We start from the raw sequence: 7027 nt of genomic DNA, 5'->3' as shown, positions 1-7027 counted from the left end.
GAAATCAAAAGAGCTATTAATGAGGTGATCAAAAATGGAGGCTCTTACTGCTAAAATAAATGAGGCAGAAGAGAGAATTAGTGATATGGAAGACCAAATGACAGAGAATAAAGCAGCTGAGCAAAAAAGAGACAAACAAAAACTGGACCACAAGGGGAGAATTCGAGAGATAAGTGATACCATAAGGTGAAACAACATTAGAATAATTGGGATTCCAGAAGAAGAAGAAAGAGAGGGGGAGCTGAAGGTATATTGGAGAGAATTATTGGAGAGAATTTCCCTAATATGGCAAAGGGAACAAGCATCAAAATCCAGGAGGTGCAGAGAATCCACCTCAAAATCAATAAGAATAGGACCACACCCCATCATCTAACAGTAAAATTTACAAGTCTTAGTGAAAAAGAGAAAATCCTGAAAGCAGCCCAGGACAAGAAGTCTGTAACATACAATGGTAAAAATACTAGGTTGGCAGCAGACTTATCCGCAGAGACCTGGCAGGCCAGAAGGAGCTGACATGATATATTCAGAGCACTAAATAAGAAAAACATGCAGCCAAGAATACTATATTCAGCTAGGCCATCATTGAAAATAGAAGGAGAGAGATAAAGCTTCCAGGACAAACAAAAACTAAAAGAATTTGTAAACACCAAACCAGATCTACAGGAAATATTGAAAGGGCTCTTCTAAGCAAAGAGAGAGCCTAAAAGTAGTAGATCAGAAAGGCACAGAGGCAATATACAGTAACAGTCACCTTACAGGCAATACAATGGTACTAAATTAATCTCTCTCAATAGTTACCCTGAATGTAAATGGACTAAATGCCCCAATCAAAAGACACAGGGTATCAGAATAGAAAAAAAAAACAAAACCCATCAATATGCTGTCTACAAGAAACTCATTTTAGACCCAAAGACACCTCCAGATTTAAAGCGAGAGGGTGGAAAACCATTTACCATGCTAATGGAATCAAAAGAAAACTGGGGTGGCAATGCTTATGTCAATTAGATTTTAAGACAAAGACTATAATAGATGAGGAAGGACACTATATCATACTCAAAGGGTCTGTCCAACAAGAAGATCTAACAACTTTAAATATCTATGCCCCTAACATGGAAACAGCCAAATAGATAAACCAATTAATAACAAAATCAAAGAAACACATCAACAATAATACAATAATAGTAGGGGACTTTAACACTCCCCTCACTGAAATGGACAGATCATCCAAGCAAAAGATCAACAGGGAAATAAAGACCTTAAATGACACACTGGACCAGATGGATATCGCAGATATGTTCAGAACCTTCCATCCCAAAGCAACACAATACACATTCTTCTCTAGTGCACATGGAACATTCTCCAGAAGAGATCACATCCTGGGTCCTAAATCAGGTCTCAACTGGTATCAAAAAATTGGGATTATTCCCTGCATATTTTCAGACCACAATGCCCTGAAGCTAGAATTCAATCACAAGAGGAAATTTGGAAAGAACCCAAATACATGGAGACTAAACAGCATCCTACTAAAGAATGAATGGGTCAACCAGGAAATTAAAGAAGAATTGAAAAAATTCATGGAAACAAATGATAATGAAAACAAAATGGTTCAAAACCTGTGGGACACAGCAAAGGCACTCCTGAGAGGAAAATATATAGCGGTACAAGCCTTTCTCAAGAAACAAGAAAGGTGTCAAGTACACAACCTAACCCTACACCTAAAGGAGCTGGAAAAAGAACAAGAAAGAAACCCTAAACCCAGCAGAAGAGAAATCATAAAGATCAGAGCAGAAATCAATGAAATAGAAACCAAAAGAACAATAGAACAAATCAACTATACTAGGAGCTGTTTCTTTGAAAGTGAAAGAATTAATAAGATTGATAAACCCCTGGCCAGACTTAATCAAAAAGAAAAGAGAAAGGACCCAAATTAATAAAACCATGAATGAAAGAGGAGAGATCACAACTAACACCAAAGAAATAAGGACAATTATAAGAACATACTATGAGCAACTCTACGCCAACAAATTTGACAATCTGGAAGAAATGGATGCATTCCTAGAGACATATAAACTACCACAACTGAACCAGGAAGAAATAGAAAACCTGAATAGACCCATAACAAGTAAGGAGATTAAAACAGTCATCAAAAATCTCCAAACAAACAAGAGTCCAGAGCCAGATGGAGTCCCAAGGTTACTCAAAATGTTGAAAATAGACCTACCCTATGACCCAGCAATTGCACTACTGGGTATTTACCCTAAAGATACAAACGGAGTGATCCGAAGGGGCACGTGCACCCAAATGTTTATAGCAGCAATGTCCACAATATCCAAACTATGGAAAGAACCTAGATGTCCATCAACAGATGAATGGATGTGGTATAGATATACACGATGGAATACTATGCAGCCATCAAAAGAAATGAAATCTTGCCATTTGCGATGACATGGATGGAACTAGAGGGTATTATGCTTAGTGAAATAAGTTAATCGGAGAAAGGCAACTATCATATGATCTCCCTGATATGAGGAAGTGGAGATGCAACATGGAGGTTTTGGGGGACAAGAAAAGAATAAATGAAACAAGATGGGATAGGGAGGGAGACAAACCATAAGAGACTCTTAATCTTACAAAACAAACTGAGGGTGGCTGGTTGGTGGGGGGGGGGAGGGTGGTGGAGTTATGGACATTGGGGAGGGTATGTGCTATGGTGAGTGCTGTGAAGTGTGTAAACCTGGCGATCCACAGACCTGTACCCCTGGGGCTAATAATACATTATATGTTTATAAAAAGGAGGTTTATTTGTATTATTTTCCCTACATCTGGAATTGAATAAAGAGTTTTGAAAAATAGGAAAGTATTTTGGTTTCAAATCATTGTAAACATTCTCAAAGGTGTTTTACCATAGGAAATAACCTTCATAAGATTATCTAAATTAAGTTTAAATAAAGAAAAAAAAAAAAATTCTGTAACTTAGCCAATCTTGTTTTCCTTAGTACTGCAAGGAATAAAATTTGTATTTTATAGTTACTAAAATAAGAATTGCTACTAATTATCATTTCATGGAATAGCATACATAGTTATAGTCAAACAGATTTTTATAGTTACTTATAAAAATAATGCATTTTAAAACGTGGTTGTACATATAACTATAAGTTGAGTGTATTCAGTTTGTGATTGTGTCTCAGAGTACCCTGAAGTAAATGTAGTTTTGGGTTGTAGAGCATTTTTTTAAAGATTTTATTTATTTATTTATTTATTTGACAGAGGGAGATCACAAGTAGGCAGAGCGGCAGGCAGGGAGAGAAGGGGAAGCAGGTTCCCTGCTGAGCAGACAGCACGATATGGGGCTCGATCCCAGGACCCTGAGATCATGACCTGAGTCGAAGGCAGAGGCTTAACCCACTGAGGAACCCAGGTGCTCCGGGTTGTACAGCTTTAAGAAAAATAACCAAACTGAACCAAACCAAAATATGTGTCTGTATATATCCCTGATACAGACTTAATATTAAAGTAGTTGTTTCAGACTTACCATCATTAGTGTGTTTATTTGTTTAACTCTTTACCCTATTATTTTGCCTGGAAGTGTTCAGAAGTGTAAATCACATTTCTAATTGTTGTGTTCTTTTGAATTGACTACATCTCCATAATCATTTGAGACTGGTTTTCCAGTGATTTTTTTTTTCCTCCTGTTTCACATGATTTTTCTCATCAACATTTCTTCCATCTTCCCTGTTGTTGTTTCATACTCTCTTTTTGTACTTTCCCATCCTTTTTCAAACATAGAAAATGATAATATTTTTACACACTGGGGTAAATAAGACCACTTGATTCAGTAGCCTAGAGGCTGAGGGGCCACTATCTCAGATCACCTGTCCCCCACTGGCATACCTGTACCCTTGGAAGTGGCATGCCAGTTGGGAAGGCTTGCATAATTCCATCTTGTCTCTATTTCATTAGGATTTCACCTGTGTGGTCTAAAATTCTCTTATGCTTCAGCCATTTTTGCACTTATTAAAACTTTAAAACTTCTGAGTGAGTGAACAAACACTTAAAAATGTATAAAGTTTTTTTGATTAAATACTGAAGTCCTCAAATGTATATAGCCGTTAAGTATGGTCATCACCTATACGTCCTTGGTCCTCATCAACGTTTATAAGTGAATGGGTGTGACTTTCTTGGAGTCACTGGGTGCTTGTGGGTGAGTTGCTTTGAGTGTTTAGGGGAAAAAATATTGTCAACTGAATCTTGAGATCTTGAGGAAATTAACTTACAGTTTTATAAACATGCACACATATTAGCTATTAGTTCTATATGATTACATTGTACCCTTCTCTTTTCCCCTCCCCCCTTCCCTCCTCGTCCCTTCCTTTCCTCTTTTCTTAAACCTAGTCCTTTGAGCAATTTAAGGCAATGAAAAACTTTTCACTCATCTTTTGAGTTTTATCTTAGAGTATAGGAGTTTACTTATTTATTTTAAGGAAAAGAATGTGTTCAGGAACAATTTCTAGGGAAAACAGTCTCAAAACCATATTATTTCAGAAAGGGATACTACTTTCTAATCGCCAATTTTTGTGAAATAAAGAGAAAAGACTCTTTTAAGGGGAGGCAGGAAGAAGTAAACATTTACTGGGAAACCCACTTTATGTTAGGCACGACCTTAGCCTTTCTTATAAATATAAGCTGTTCACATTATTACATAATGTAATTGTTATATGCAAACAACACTTTCTATTTTTGTCTTTGCTGTCAACGTGGAACTGATATCCAAGTACAATTATGATCTTTCTTTGGTTTCCTGATGGAATGATCTCTTCCCTTCTTCTATATGGTTCTTATTAATCTATTTATCTTTTTATCTTTAAATGTTATAGTGCACCTATCTTTTTTATATGTTCCTTCAAATCTTTTTTCTGAATAACAAGCATGGACAAATAAAATGAGTATTGGAATAGATTATTGTGAATGCATATTTCGACTAGGAATATTCAGTTACTTTTTAGTGATAGTGTAAAAAGTTACCAGATATTCAAAAATTTTTCTTTGATCTTTCCAATTGAGGAAACTCCAGTTCCTTAGTCTTAACCACAATACCTATGAAATTTCCACTCCTATGAGGTGATTTTACTTCACTTCAAGAGCATCTAATTTAAAGTTTTGGCACTTCATGAGCATTTCATAAATTTCAAGCTCTATGGGGGCACTTTCCTCTAAGGGAAAAATATACTAATTTATTAGAAATAATACTAGATTCAATTTGATAAAAAAAAATCTTAGAGAAGGTCTTTGTTCCTTGGAATATTTTTGTTACATCTTAAAAACACCTGAGCAAACTCTGGCTGTGAAATAATATCTTGGGGACACAGGCTTTCTTTTTGGGTAAAACCAATAGATTATAAATAGTGGAGACAACAGTGGACTGAGTGAGGCTCAAGGGAATAATCTGAGATGTTTGGAAAGGGTATGGACTTTGGAGATAAAAAGAGATGGATTCAAATCCCAAATTCCCAGTTTACTGGCTACCTGGCTTCATGTAATTTCCATAACTATTGACTCCATTTTTCTTATCTACGAAAAGAAGAAAATAATACTAGATTGCGTCATTCTGAGACATCAAGCATTGAGTTCCATGCCTGGCATCTGGTAGGCTCCATGTAAATAGTAGCTGTTATTATTAATATCAACAAAGCCTTGGTTTAAGTTCTGGTCTTGGTGCTATGTGACCTTGGGCAAATCATTTTGTTTCTCTAATCAAGTTCATAATTCTTAGCTATATCTCCCTGGGGAAAATGTTATAAATGTTGAGAATTCTGTCTGGTATATCCATCTTGAGTAATGGTTAAGAACACCTCTGACGGGGGTGACTGGGTGTTTCAATTAGTTAACCATCTGCCTTTGGCTCAAGCCATGATCCCAGGGTCTTGGGATTGAGCCAGGCATCTGGCTCTCTCCTCATCCAGGAGCCTGTTTCTCTCTCTCCCTCTGCCTCTCCACTGGCTTGTGTGCTTGCTCACACACACTCTCTCTCAAATAAATAAGTAAAATCTCAACAAACAAACAAAAAACACCTCGGATGAAGTCTGGGTGTCTGGATTTGAATCTGAGCCTCAGTGCTCACCCATCATTTAGTCTTGGGCAAACTGCTAGTTCAACCTGATGCAAGTCTCAATCTTTATATTTGTGTTATGAGGATAACAATAACTTCATCCATCCCGTAAGATTGTTGTAGGAATTATATAAATTAATATATGAAAGTAGTTGGCACATAATAAATACTTAGTAAATATTAGATATTAGTGATCCTTGGGTCACTTTCAGAAGAATATCAGTGCTGGTATTGAAATGCTTCACACAGCTTTGCGCAGTGGCAGTATCGTAGCCAATGAGGTTTATCCGAGGCGCGATTATTGCTAATTGAAATGCTTCACAAAGCAGTGTGGTAGAGAGGAGAGGGCATGAGCTTTGGCATGAGACTGAGTAATGTTCAAATTTTTACTGTTTCCCAGCCTTTCAGTTTCAGTCTTTCAAGTGGAAATACTATTATTAACCTCTTATGGCAGTTGTGAGGCTTAAGTTACCTCTTGGTTTCTTATTACAGTGGTGAGAAACTTAGTAGGGGGTAATTCCATTTTCCTGGTACTGGAAAAGTGCAATGGGGATAGTAAATCAACCAGGAACTCATAGTGACAGAGGCTGTTTGTAACCTAGGATTCATCTTTAAGCTCCTTAAGACCACCCAGGAGTATTTTATTCTACCATTTTCTCAAGTTGAGGAAACAAGAAGATGCTCTCTTTCATATCTCCCCCTCTGGCACTCTAGCTTGAAACAGGCATCTGTCATTGATTTTACTAACATTTACTGAGAGCTTGATACCTACCAAGTTCTTTACCACACATTATTTTGCTCTACCTTTCCAATAACTCTGAGGCTGAGCCAGTATTTCTGTTTGACGGATGATTAAATTGAAGCTCAGAGAGATGAAGTGACTTGCTTTAAGAGTACATGACTCATGAGCAATTGAACAAA

The 7027-nt window shown here is 36.9% G+C and overlaps 1 pseudogene; it reads left to right on the top strand.

Moving 5' to 3' along the window:
* Positions 1-6353: 6353 nt before the first annotated feature.
* On the top strand, positions 6354-6534 carry LOC123941015 (annotated as a pseudogene).
* The last annotated feature ends 493 nt before the right edge of the window (positions 6535-7027 follow it).

The sequence above is a fragment of the Meles meles genome, chromosome 4, assembly GCF_922984935.1.
Source record: "Meles meles chromosome 4, mMelMel3.1 paternal haplotype, whole genome shotgun sequence".
NCBI classification, from domain to species: Eukaryota; Metazoa; Chordata; class Mammalia; order Carnivora; family Mustelidae; genus Meles; species Meles meles.
The sequence above is the reverse complement of the archived record's forward strand: the minus strand, read 5'-3'. Positions and strand labels throughout refer to the sequence as shown.